This window comes from Arachis ipaensis, chromosome B2, assembly GCF_059453495.1.
Source record: "Arachis ipaensis isolate K30076 ecotype BB chromosome B2, ASM5945349v1, whole genome shotgun sequence".
NCBI lineage: Eukaryota > Viridiplantae > Streptophyta > Magnoliopsida > Fabales > Fabaceae > Arachis > Arachis ipaensis.
The window spans coordinates 82,787,900-82,801,431 of NC_142437.1; the positions used below are offsets into that span (position 1 = coordinate 82,787,900).

General features: G+C 34.5%; 1 non-coding gene across 1 annotated transcript; it reads left to right on the plus strand.

Annotated features, from left to right (window-relative positions):
* The first annotated feature begins 253 nt into the window (after positions 1-253).
* LOC148574615 (small nucleolar RNA R71) lies at positions 254-361 on the plus strand. The gene has a single exon (XR_015905836.1). It is a non-coding gene; the product is annotated as a small nucleolar RNA R71 (small nucleolar RNA).
* Positions 362-13,532: the final 13,171 nt, after the last annotated feature.

Sequence of the window (13,532 nt, forward strand, 5' to 3'; positions counted from 1 at the left end):
ATATTTTGTTCTGAGCCAATATGGCATTCAGAGTATCAATTTCAAGAACTCCCTTCTTCATAGGCATCCCATTACTCACAGGATTCCTTTCAGAAGTGTACATGAACTGGTTATTAGCAACCATGTCAATGAGTTCTTGAGCTTCTACAGGCGTTTTCTTTAGGTGAATGGATCCACCTGCAGAAGTATCCAATGACATCTTTGATAGCTCAGATAAACCATCATAGAATATATCCAGGATGGTCCATTCTGAAAGCATGTCAGAAGGACATTTTTTGGTCAGCTGCTTGTATCTTTCCCAAGCTTCATAGAGGGATTCACCTTCTTTCTGTCTGAAGGTTTGAACATCCACTCTAAGCTTGCTCAGCTTTTGAGGAGGAAAGAACTTGGCTAAGAAAGCCGTGACCAGCTTATCCCAAGAGTTCAGGCTGTCTTTGGGTTGAGAGTCCAACCACACTCTAGCTCTGTCTCTTACAGCAAAAGGGAAAAGCATAAGCCTGTAGACTTCAGGATCTACTCCATTAGTCTTAACAGTATCACAGATCTGCAAGAATTCAGTTAAGAACCGAAAAGGATCTTCAGATGGAAGTCCATGAAACTTGCAGTTCTGCTGCATCAGAGAAACTAGCTGAGGTTTCAGCTCAAAATTGTTTGCTCCAATGGTAGGAATGGAGATGCTTCTTCCATGTAAATTAGAATTAGGTGCAGTAAAGTCACCAAGCATCCTCCTTGCATTATTATTATTTTCGGCTGCCATCTCCTCTTCTTGTTCGAAAATTTCTGAAAGGTTCTCTCTGGATTGTTGTAATTTAGCTTCTCTTAGTTTCCTCTTCAGAGTCCTTTCAGGTTCTGGATCTGCTTCAACAAGAATATTCTTGTCCTTGCTCCTTCTCATATGACAAAGAAGAGGGCACAAAAAAAAAAATAATAATAATAATAGGGATCCTTTATACCACAGTATAGAAGTCCCTGTGTGAGTGGAAGAAAGGAAAGGGACAAAGAATATAATGTAAGGAAAGAAACACAAGGGTGAGGAGAGCAGAGATGTGAGGTGAGGAGATGTTAGTAGATGAATAAATAAATAGAATAAGATGAGAGAGGGAAATTTTCGAAAATAATTTTTGAAAAAGAGTTAGTGATTTTCGAAAATAGTTTTTGAAGAAGGTTAGTAATTTTCGAAAATAAAAAATCAAAAATTAAAATAATTAGTTAATTAAAAAGAATTTTTGAAAAAGAGGGAAGATATTTTCGAAAATTAGAGAGAGAGAGTTAGTTAGGTAGTTTTGAAAAAGATAAGAAACAAACAAAAAGTTAGTTAGTTAGTTGAAACAAATTTGAAAAGATAAGAAGTTAGGAAGTTAGAAAAGATATTTTGAAATCAAGTTTTTGAAAAAGATAAGATGAGAAGATATTTTTGAAAAGATATGATTGAAATTAGTTTTTGAAAAAGATTTGATTTTTAAAAATCATAATTAATGACTTGATTCACAAGATATGATTCTAGAACTCAAAGTTTGAATCTTTCTTAACAAGTAAATAACAAACTTGAAATTTTTGAATCAAAACATTAATTGATGATGTTATTTTCGAAAATATGATGTAAAAGATAAGAAAAAGATTTTTGAAAAATATTTTTAAAATTTTCGAAAATAACTAAGAAAAATGAAAAAGATTTTATTTTTGAAAAAGATAAGATTTTTAAATTGAAAATTTGATTTGACTCATAAAAACAACTAGATTTTAAAAATTTTTGAAAAAGTCAAATCTAATTTTCGAAATTTTAAGAGAGAAAAAGGGAAAGATATTTTTTTTATTTTTTTGAATTTTTATGATGAGAGAGAAAAACACTAAAAATGCTCAATGCATGGAAATTTTGGATCAAAACAATGAATGCATGCAAGAATGCTATGAATGTCAAGATGAACACCAAGAACACTTTGAATGTCATGATGAACATCAAGACTTATTTTTGAAAATTTTTATATGCAAAGAAAACATGCAAGACACCAAACTTAGAAATCTTTCATGTCTAGACTCTATGAATGCAAGAATGCATATGAAAAACAAGAAAAGACCCAAAACAAGAAAACATCAAGATCAAGCAAGAAGACTTACCAAGAACAACTTGAAGATCATGAAGAACACTATGAATGCATGAATTTTTGAAAAATACAAGATGAATATGCAATTGACACCAAACTTATAACATGACACATGACTCAAACAAGAAACACAAAAAATATTTTTGATTTTTATGATTTTCTAATTTTTTTGGTATTTTTCGAAAATTATATGAAAAAGAAAAATAAGGATTCCAAAATTTTTAATATGAATTCCAGGAATCTTGTGCTCTTTAATCTAAAGCTCCAATCTGAGGGTTAGACATGGCTTAATAGCCAGTCAAGCTTTAGCATATGATATCAGAATATACTGCTCATTACTTATCAAATTAACTTGCATCTATGCTGATGGTTTGGAAGCCTCAGTCCAAAAGAATTAGACATGGCTTTACAGCCAGCCAGGCTTCAACATGTTTCATGAAACACTAGAATTCATTCTTAAAAATTCTGAAGAAAAATATATTTTTGAAAATTTTTTTTTTCGAAAACAAAGGAGAATTTTTTTGAAAGATTTTTGAAAAATTTTTGAAAAGAAAACAAAAAGAAAATTACTTAATCTGAGCAACAAGATGAACCGTCAGTTGTCCAAACTCGAACAATCCCTGGCAACAGCGCCAAAAACTTGGTGCACGAAATTGTGATCTCTAGTAATGGCTCCAAGAACTTGGTGCTCTAATCTCAATTCATAATTTGTCACAACTTCGATACAACTAACCAGCAAGTGCACTGGGTCATCCAAGTAATAAACCTTACGTGAGTAAGGGTCGATCCCACGGAGATTGTTGGTATGAAGCAAGCTATGGTCACCTTGTAAATCTCAGTCAGGCGGATATAAAATAGTTATGGAGTTTTCGAAAATAAATAATAAACTAAGGATAGAAACACTTATGTAATTCATTGGTGAGAATTTCAGATAAGCGTGTAGAGATGCTTTCGTTCCTCTGAATCTCTGCTTTCCCGCTGTCTTCATCCAATCAGTCTTACTCCTTTCTATGGTTGGCTTTATGCAAGGGCATCACCGTTGTCAATGGTTACATCCCCTCCTCTTGTGAAAATGGTCCAAATGCTTTGTCACAGCACGGCTAATCATCTGAGGTTCCCGATCATGCTGGAATAGGATTCACCCTCCTTTTGCGTCTGTCACTACGCCCAGCAATCGCGAGTTTGAAGCTCGTCACAGTCATTCAATCCTAGAATCCTACTCGGAATACCACAGACAAGGTTTAGACTTTCCGGATTCTCATGAATGCCGCCATCAATCTAGCTTACACCACGAAGATTCTGATTAAGAGATCTAAGAGATACTCATTCAATCTAAAGTAGAACGGAAGTGGTTGTCAGGCACGCGTTCATAGGGAATGATGATGATTGTCACGTTCATCACATTCAGGTTGAAGTGCAAATGAATATCTTAGAAGCGGAATAAGTTGAATTGAATAGAAAAACAGTAGTACTTTGCATTAATCTTTGAGGAACAACAGAGCTCCACACCTTAATCTATAGAGTGTAGAAACTCTACCGTTAAAATTACATAAGTGAATAGGGGGTAAGCATGGCCGAGTGGCCAGCCTCCCATGGAGGTCTAGAGATCTGAAAATGATCAAAAGATGTTTAATACAATAGTAAAAAGTCATATTTATAATAAACTAGCTACTAGGGTTTACAGAAGTAAGTAATTGATGCATAAATCTACTTCCGGGGCCCACTTGGTGTGTGCTTGGGCTGAGCTTGAAGTCTACACGTGAAGAGGTCATTCTTGGAGTTGAACGCCACCTTTTGTGCCATTTTGGGCGTTGAACTCCACTTTGCAACTTGTTTCTGGCGCTGGACGCCAGAATTGGGCAGAGAGCTGGCGTTGAACGCCAGTTTGCATCATCTAAACTTGGCCAAAGTATGGACTATTATATATTGCTGGAAAGCCCTAGATGTCTACTTTCTAAGGCAATTGGAAGCGCGCCATTTTGAGTTTTGTAGCTCCAGAAAATCTATTTTGAGTGCAGGGAGGTCAGAATCCAACAGCATCAGCAGTCCTTCTTCAACCTCTGAATCTGATTTTTGCTCAAGTCCCTCAATTTCAGCCAGAAAATACCTGAAATCATATAAAAACACACAAACTCATAGTAAAGTCCAGAAATGTGAATTTAGCATAAAAACTAATGAAAACATCCCTAAAAGTAACTAGATTCTACTAAAAACATACTAAAACAATGCCAAAAAGCGTATAAATTATCCGCTCATCAATAACTCTACACGAAATTTCATAATAGAATTCATTTAACCACAACTCATACTAGGAAAAGCTAAAAAATTCAAATAGTTCATATACCTTTTGTTGATCAGACATCAGATGCCATCCAAATAGCATGTTTGCCCCAAAATCATCTTGTAGGCAATTCAGAAACCATTTCCAATTCTCAGTGTTCTCAGCCTTGGCTACACCAAATGCTATGAAAAATACATGGTTATTTGCATCTTGTATCACTATAGAAAGAAGCTGACCCCCCATAATATCCCTTCAAAAACACACATCCAACCCTATGAGTGGCCTACACCCATTCTCAAACCTTCTTTTGCAAGCATCGACAATGATATACACTCTCTCAAACAGGTTTGGACCTTGTGGCTAGGATAAAGTGTTTATATGAGTTGTGCTCCCTAGATTGCTCCCATGTATCTCATTCAGATAGTCCCTCATCTTCCAAAATTATGCCATTTTACTGCCAAGACCAATCTCCCTAGCCTACTTCAATACCCTTGTAATCATATTTCCATTCAATTGAACATTGTAATCTTCCTTCATATACTCCACTGCCTCCCTAGATGTCAACTTCAGTTCCGTCTTCATATACTCCGTAAAGTTGCTTTTATAATCCCTGCCACATGTGTGTTTATTGTGCAAAGTCTTTATCTCAAAAGCCTTGCAAACCGAGCTTTTTGACATATAGATCAACCAAGGACAATCCTCCCTCTACACAAGTTGCTCTAACTCTCCCAAGCTCATTATTAATATACATGCAATCTCTCCCATCTTGCACAAACACATCCTTAAGTTCTCTTTTAAACTGTTCTATAGTTGCAAACTGCATACCTAGCTCAAATTGCACATCTTTAAATGCATTGTCCTCATTGAAATCTGGACCAGTAGAGCCCCTCTCATCATCTGATGAAACTAGAGTGACAAACCCCTCAAACTCATACTCATATACAACCTCACTGCCATCCAGAACATTCTCACCAGCATCATTTGAAACTCCCTTTTGCCCTACATCATCAGCTCTATTTAGGCCTTTCATATTACCTATTTCTGGCCCATTAACTCCTCTACTACCTTGGGCTTGACCCAACCCTGAATCTTCAGTGCTAGGCCCACTTTGTGTTTCTCCATTTAGAACATGTTTCCTCCTTTTCGCACCAGTGTATCTCCTGAAGGCCCTTCTTTTTGCCATGGTCTTAAGTGAGGAAGATTTCACTTTTTTCTTCTTTTTTTTTTGTACCTCTATAGAGTCCTCACTACTCTCGCTCTCATACCCAGGCGAAGGAGGCTTGTAGGGTTCATCTTCGGCACTCTCGTAGGAATCAGATGATAAGGACGATGATTTTAAAGACTCTGTCACCACCAGCACTTCCTCATCTTTGGAAACCTCCTCCTCAACCACAGGATCATGTTCAGTTAATATAGGCGCATCCACTCTATGCTCGAAGTAAAGGTGGAAGTCATTTAGATTATGCCTCATAATGAAATCATACATATTATTGATCTCCTTGTCACCACAAAGCACATGCGGACCATCCCCAAACTCAATGGCAGTTGAGTGATGCCAGTACATTTGTTTGTAGGCCAAATATCTCAATCTCTTGAACAGTTTCTCCAGGTCCTTCTTATTTATGAAGTCAACATCCATTGGAGAAAATTTCTCTACCTTCCTACCTAAGTAACGTAGCTTTCCATTTGCATGTTTTACAAGTTTTCCTCCATGGTTAAATACAGGGATCACAAACATAGACATCTGTAGTATTTTTACCAGAATCATGAAGGTTTTCCCGTAATGCACAACAACAGCAACGAATAACATGACTAAAAACACTATAAGAATTTAATTTCCTGGAATGTTGACTACGTTTCTCAAAACCTAGCATTATCGAACCCTAATAAAAAATAATGTTCATTCGTTAAAAACATTATCGATTAACTCATAATCATCATAACAAACAGTAGGTAGTTCATTCCTCGTAGACATGCGTGGAAAACAAGTTCATTGTCATCTAACCTTTCACTAATATAATGAGAAAAACTAAAACTGAAAACTTACCTTTCACTGCTGTGTCACGCGGTCGCCGTCTGAACCTTCCACACGACAATTCCATACTCATTATCGTATTCTCAACACCAGCTTCGTCCAAAGGTTTTGGAGGAAAACAATTGTGGAAGGTGAAGTGATAGGGCTTTTCTGCGAATGAGTGACATGAAACAGGATATAATGTAAATGCATTTTATATATATGGGAGTGGCAAGCAACAATGACGTTTCACTTGTAGAGAGGAGGTCATTTGTCCCTCAAACAATTCCAATTGACATGTGGCACTTGATATAGACAACTCAGCTTCCAACTGATACGCCATACTAGCAACCCATTAGGAACTGGTTATAAGGGTCGAACGGTCAAGTTACATAGATGGGTGGGGAGCTGCTTGAGGTTTAGTGATGATTAGGGGACAAAATATTCTACAGCAAATTTTCAGGGACCGAAAAGGGTATTTACCGTTAAAATTATGATGTAATTGTTATTATTTCTCAATTCAACAAAGAAAAGAAATACAAGTTTTTATTCTTCATGTTGTACTCTCAGAATTGTAGTCAATAGATAAACTTAATTTTCTGTATCATAAGTATCTTTTGAATGATCTTTTTTCAGAAGAAAAACTTCATCTTTTCATTGGTCCTGAGATCTAAAATTAAGGTTGAATGATATAAGTACTTTTCTGTGTTAACAAAAAGTGAAGCACAAAAATAAATCTTGAATAATACAAAATTCCTTTGAAAAACGAATTCAAGGCCAAAATATAAAGTGGTTAAAAGATAAATAAACAACTGGCTTAAAAATACTTTTTATAGGATACTCCATATTCCATAACACATGTATGAATGGATACTAATGGTTATCAGTGGCTAAGAGAATGGGGGTTGAATCTTAGACTTCTTTTCTTGTGAAAATTAATTTTTGCTTTTTTAAAGAAACTTAGGAGATATTTTTGCTTTTGTCTCGTAACGAGTTGAAAGACACTTTAATTTTTGTCTCCTGAGTAACAGAATCCGAAGTGAAGTAGAGAAGAAGAAGTGACACACAGATGTATCCTGGTTCAGCTACCTAGTGCAATGTAGCCTACATCTAGTCTCCATCACAATAGTGACATAATTTCACTATCATTCAACAAAATTATATTCACCAATTCTCCCTAGGATCTACCCTATCCTATCTGGGACAAGTCTAAATTCTAACCTAACCTGAACTTGACTAGGACTCAACCTAGCTTTTAACAGCAAAGTGCTAACCCAACTTGCAAGGGAATCCCCTTAGAATCATGACAACAAAACAAAAATACATAAAAAGAATTTCTGAGATAACTATGACTTTTTCTCCAAGTTTAACTCTCTGCCTTTTTCCACTCATTGGATTTTTCTTACAAAACCTCACATTTTTCCTTTTACCAATGAAACACAAACAGATTAAATTGAAAAAAAAGAAATATTTAATAAAAACCATGAAAGAGAAGAATAAACAGCTCAAAGAGCTATGAAAACCCAAACTTGTGCTCTCACTCCTTGCCCCAATCCTTGGCCATTCACCCCTATTATAGAGGAGTGAAGCTTCCAGGGCTTGAAACCTTCTTCAACACATGTTGGTTTTCTTCTCCTAATACACAGATGCAGCAATGGCGTTCACAGAGGAGAGAGAGGGTAGAAGCAGTGACATGCAACCATACCTTCAATCTTCTCTTTCAACCTTTTTCTTCAAGAATCTTGAATCTGAGCCGTGCGTTCTTGCTTTGGACCCAAGTTTATTTCTTGACCGTATATTCCAAGTAGAGCACCATTGACTTCACTTTCTTCATTTTTCCAGAACGGTGCTTGTGACCCAGTTGATTTCTTCAATAATCCTTGATGAAGCACAAATGGAAAAACTTGCTTGAAATTGGTAACAATCCTTTTGTTCTTCACCGAACCTTAGTGGCAGAACTTTTCTATTCTTTCTTTCTTCTTTGTTCAAAGAGTGATGTGATAAATGTGAGAGGAGAGAGAAAATAGAGTTTGACTTTTCGGTGGATGAAGTGAATATAATTAATTCAATTGAAATGAAGTAATGTCATGTGATGGTTCCAATGAGATAGAATTTGAATCACTTAGCTACTATCTACATGAATGAGTAGATTTGAATGTTGACTAGCATTGGACTTTGGTTTGATTATGGGCTTGCTTATGTTCTTGGGCTTATTTATTTTCTTTCTTCCTCATGGATCAGCCATTCAATCTTTGGATCAAGATTGTTGGAATGAATAGTTTGTTCAAGCTAAACTTGATATTGGACCGTATTTCTTTTCTTATCTTCCTTGTTCAGATTGCTTGCTTTCATAGCCATTCGTTATATGATATGAGTGCTTTGTTTAAATCACATTGGGCCAAATGTAATATGGGCTTGTTTTTCATGTTTTTTGGCCAATGTAAATTAATTAATTTCCTGCACACAAACACAACAAAATCATACAAACTAATAACCCAATAATGTTTAGTCATAATCTTAATCATAGTTTAGTTTTCTAAACTCAACAATCTCCCTCTTGATTACAAACATTATTAAATAAATTGAAATTGAATGAGAGGAGTTTTTTTTTTTTTTGGAAAATTCCCTTTGATGTTTTCTTTGGTTTGAAACTCCCCCTTTCTTTTGATCTCCAAACTCCCCCTAAATGTTTACTTTTCATAGCCTGATACCAACAAGTTTTACACTGAAATAATGCTAAACATTCAATACTTTTCAAACTAATTTGTATCTTAAGGAACCTGTTCGATCATATGTCAAAGATTACAAGGCTATTATCAATTCACAAAAATCATTAGCCAGTCTTGGAAAAAGCATGAATCAAAGTTAATCCAAATATTAATTAAATACTATTTATTCAAGAGCTCATATGCTAAGCTATAAACAATATTCGCAACCAAATCAAACTAAAAATATTTAAACAAAAATTTAAATAATAAATAGCAACAAATTCAAATTATAACAGTAGCTTCAAACATCATCATCATAGATCAAGATAGAAACAGACAGCAGCCTTCCAATTCATTTTTCTTTCTCCCCCTTTTGTCATTAAGGAGGGACACCTACATGGAAAAACAGTTCAACACATATGCAAAAAAATGTAGAGCAGGTAAAAGTGAAAGGTTAAGTTACAGTCACCCAACAGAGTTCAACAACTAAAATCCAGAAATAGAATAAAAACTAATGATAAACCAATGCTTTAGAAGCAGTTTTTCAGCAGCAACATCATGGAGCATCCTTAATCAAAAACTCAGATACCAAAATAAAACAAAAAGCTATAATAAGTATAAGCAATATTCACAATCAGAGCAATATGCATAATCATAGTTGCGTGAAATAATGGTTTAAAACAAAGAAAATTTGCAGTCAGTCTCAAGCATCATAAGTTCAACAGTTTTAATATAACTATTTTGATTTATTTTCACACAATACTTACTCCTCCTGTTATTATCAAGGATAGTAAACCTGCACAAAAAAAAAAACAGTTCAATATGCAAACCACAAGTGCAAAATAGGTAATAGTGTTAGTGTCATCAGAAATTATAAAAAATTGTATCATCCGAAAACAGATTCTAAGAAAATAGCAACATCAAATTAGGCTAGACATCAGATCCCTCATCTTCGGTTGTAAGAGAATCTTCTTCTTCTTTTAAAATCGTATCCTTGGCTGCCTTTGTGCCATTTTCCTTAGATTACTTTACAGCACCACTACTCTTAAGATATAAAATTCTGTCTTAGGTTTCATTGCTGATATCAATACCAAAATACTCAAAAATGTAAGTTAAAAATATTCCATATGTAAGGAAAAATGCGAGTAGTGGAGAAGATGAGAAGTTATCATAATAACTACTTTAAATGCTCAAAAATCCTTTAAAAACACAAACCAATTTAATAAAATGAGATTTAAAGAATTTTGAATTTTAAAAACAATGCAAGTAATTTTGAAATGACAAGTCAAATAAAAAATTGAAAATAATTTGACACTGATTTGACTTGAAAAATGATGTATGCAAATACTCTCTTTTTTGTGTATATGATCAAAACAAGCAATAAGACCCACTTCATAAAACAAAACAACTTCCTATTGGACTTGGTAATGGTTTTAAGGAAACACATTTGACCACCAAGGACTTAGTTCAGATCCAGATTCATTTAAAATTATCAACACATAGTTTGAACTTCATGAAACCTAGAGAGAGGCATCATCTGCCTAGTTTTGTCTCCCTGTAACCTGAGAGACAAAAACAACCAGAAAAATCTCTAAGCATATTTAGTTCAAAAACTCAGCAATCAACAGTCCCTAGAGTAGTTCTCAATTTACAAAATCTATCTTCACATAGAGGTTTTGTAAAAATGTCAACCAATTGATCCTCAGATTTCACAAATTGTATGTCAATTGTTCCCTTTTGCACATGTTCTTTTATGGAATAAAATATTACTTCAATGTGCTTAGTTCTTGAGTGTAAAACAGAATTTTTAAAAATATTTATTGCACTCAAGTTGTCACAAAATATAGGGATACTATTGACTTGTAATTTGTAATGTGCAAGTTGTGTTTTAAACCAAGTCAATTGAGAACAAGAGGAAGTTGAGATATATTCAGCCTCAACCATTGACAGAGCAACAGTAGCTTGCTTCTTGCTTGACCACACATTCAAGGATTATCCAAGAAAGCAACAAATCCCTGAAGTGCTGCTTCTATTCACACGATCTCCAGCAAAATCTGCATCACAATACCCAACTACACAAAATTCATTAGTTTTAGAATACCATAAACGGAGGTTGGATGTGCCTTTAATATATCTAATGATTCATTTAACAGCTGAAAGATGTGATTCCTTTGGGTTGTGATTAAAATCTAGATACACACCCACACTATGAACAATATCCGGTCTAGAGGAGGATAAATATATGAGAGATCCTATCATTCCTCTATACCTTGTTTCATCAACATCTTTCTCTTTTTCATCCTTTTCAAGTTTAAAATTTGGATGCATAGGTGTACTCATTGGTTTGAAATTTTCTAAATCAAATTTCTCTACTAACTCCTTGGCATATTTACCTTTGGTGTACAAAAATTCCACTAGGAGTTTGTTTGATTTGGAGTCCTAGAAAAAAATGTGATTTCTTCCATCATACTCATGTCAAAATCACTAGTAATAAAATTTTCAAATTCATCAGACAAGGCTTCATGTGCCAATCCAAACACAATGTCATCCACTTAAATTTGAATGAGTATGAAATAATCATTAGATTCTTTAATGAAAAGATTGTATCCATAGTACCCCTTTGAAAGCCATTTTTCAATAATAAAGAGCTAAGTCTTTCATGCCAAGCTCTTGGAGCTTGTCTCAAACTATAAAGAGCTTTAAAAAGTTAAAAAACATAGTTTGGAAGATCTTTATTCTTAAAACCGGGGGATTGAGCTACGTATACTTCCCTATCAATAAATCCATTCAAAAAGGCACACTTAATATCCATTTGGAAGAGTTTAAGTCCTTTATGGGCAGCATAGGCAAGCAATAATATTATTGCTTTCATTCTAGCTACTGGAGCCAATGACTCATCAAAGTCAATTCTCTCCTCTTGATCATACACTTGAGCTACTAATCTAGCTTTATTTCTAACAATACTATCATCCTCTCCTAATTTATTTTTAAAGATCTATTTGATACATGTTACCTTCTTACCATTCGGATAAGACACTGGAGTCCAAACCTCATTTTTCTCAAATTGGACTAGCTCTTCCTCTATTGCCTTTATCCAAGAGGGATCTTCAAGTATTTCCTTCACATTTTGGGGTTCCACTTGTGATGTAAGAGCAAAGTTATTGAGTTCGGCTCTCTTTCTACTTAAGAATCTTGTGGTAATTCCATGAGAGAGATCTCCAATAATGAATTCATGTGGATAGTTCTTTAAAAACTTCCATTCTTTTGGCTTTGGTGAGGTGATCTCAGCTTGAGTATGAACAGGATCAGTTCCATTGAGATTTTCAGAAATCTCTGTATCAAGAGGAGACAAAACAAAATCGTCTCCTAGATTCTGGTCTGCAGAATCGTAAACAACATCTTCCATTGTAGGTTCAGGTCTGTCTTTTCCTTGAATTCTATCTGAATTTTGTGCAATCTCGGTTCCTGCATCAATTTTCTCAACAACACTTGAAATGGAGTTAAAATCTCAAAAAGTGACATGTATGGACTCCTCAATTATTCTATGTTCCTTGATGTAAACTCTATAAGCTTTACTAGTGGTTGAATATCTAACAAAGTCACCTTTATAAGATTTTTGGATCAAATTTTCAAGATTATCTTTAGTGTTATAACACAAAATATTTGCATCCAAAAATATGAAAGTACTTAAGATTGGGTGGTACTCCTTTCCAAAGCTCATATGGTGTTTTCTTTAAAATTTTTCTAATGATAGTTTGGTTCAAAATAACTTCAACCTAAAGGAATTTTGGAATTTCATTTTCACAAAGCATAGCCCTAATCATTTTCTTGAAGGCTTTTATTTCTCCTTCAACAACCTCATTTTGTTAAGGTGTTCTAGGATATGAAAAATTATGTGAAATACCAAATTCATCACAAAATGATTCAAAGTCTTGATTTTCAAACTCTTTTCCATGATCACTTCTTATGAAATCTATTTTCTAATCTTTTTCATTTTGAACCTTTTTGCATAGAGTTGAAAAAGCAAGAAAGGCATCATTCTCATGAGCTAAGAAAAGAGTTCATCAAACCTAGTGTAATCATCAACCACCACTAAGTCATAGTGCTTACCACCAAGACTTTGAGTCTTTGTAGGACCAAAAAGATCAATATGTAGCATTTCTAATGGTCTTTTGGTAGAGATGTCATCCTTGGATTTGAAAGATTTATTTTTTGGTTTGTTTACCCACTTGACAAGCATCACAAGTGATGTCTTTGTCAAATTTTATTTTAGGAAGATTGATAAACCACTATTTCATGATTTATCTTATGCTCAATTGAGTGATTTTTATCAACTCTTTACCCATTTATTCATACTAATCGCATGCTTTATGTCTTCCTTCCTGATTTTGTGCTATGATTGAAAACATGCTTCTTTGACCTTTATA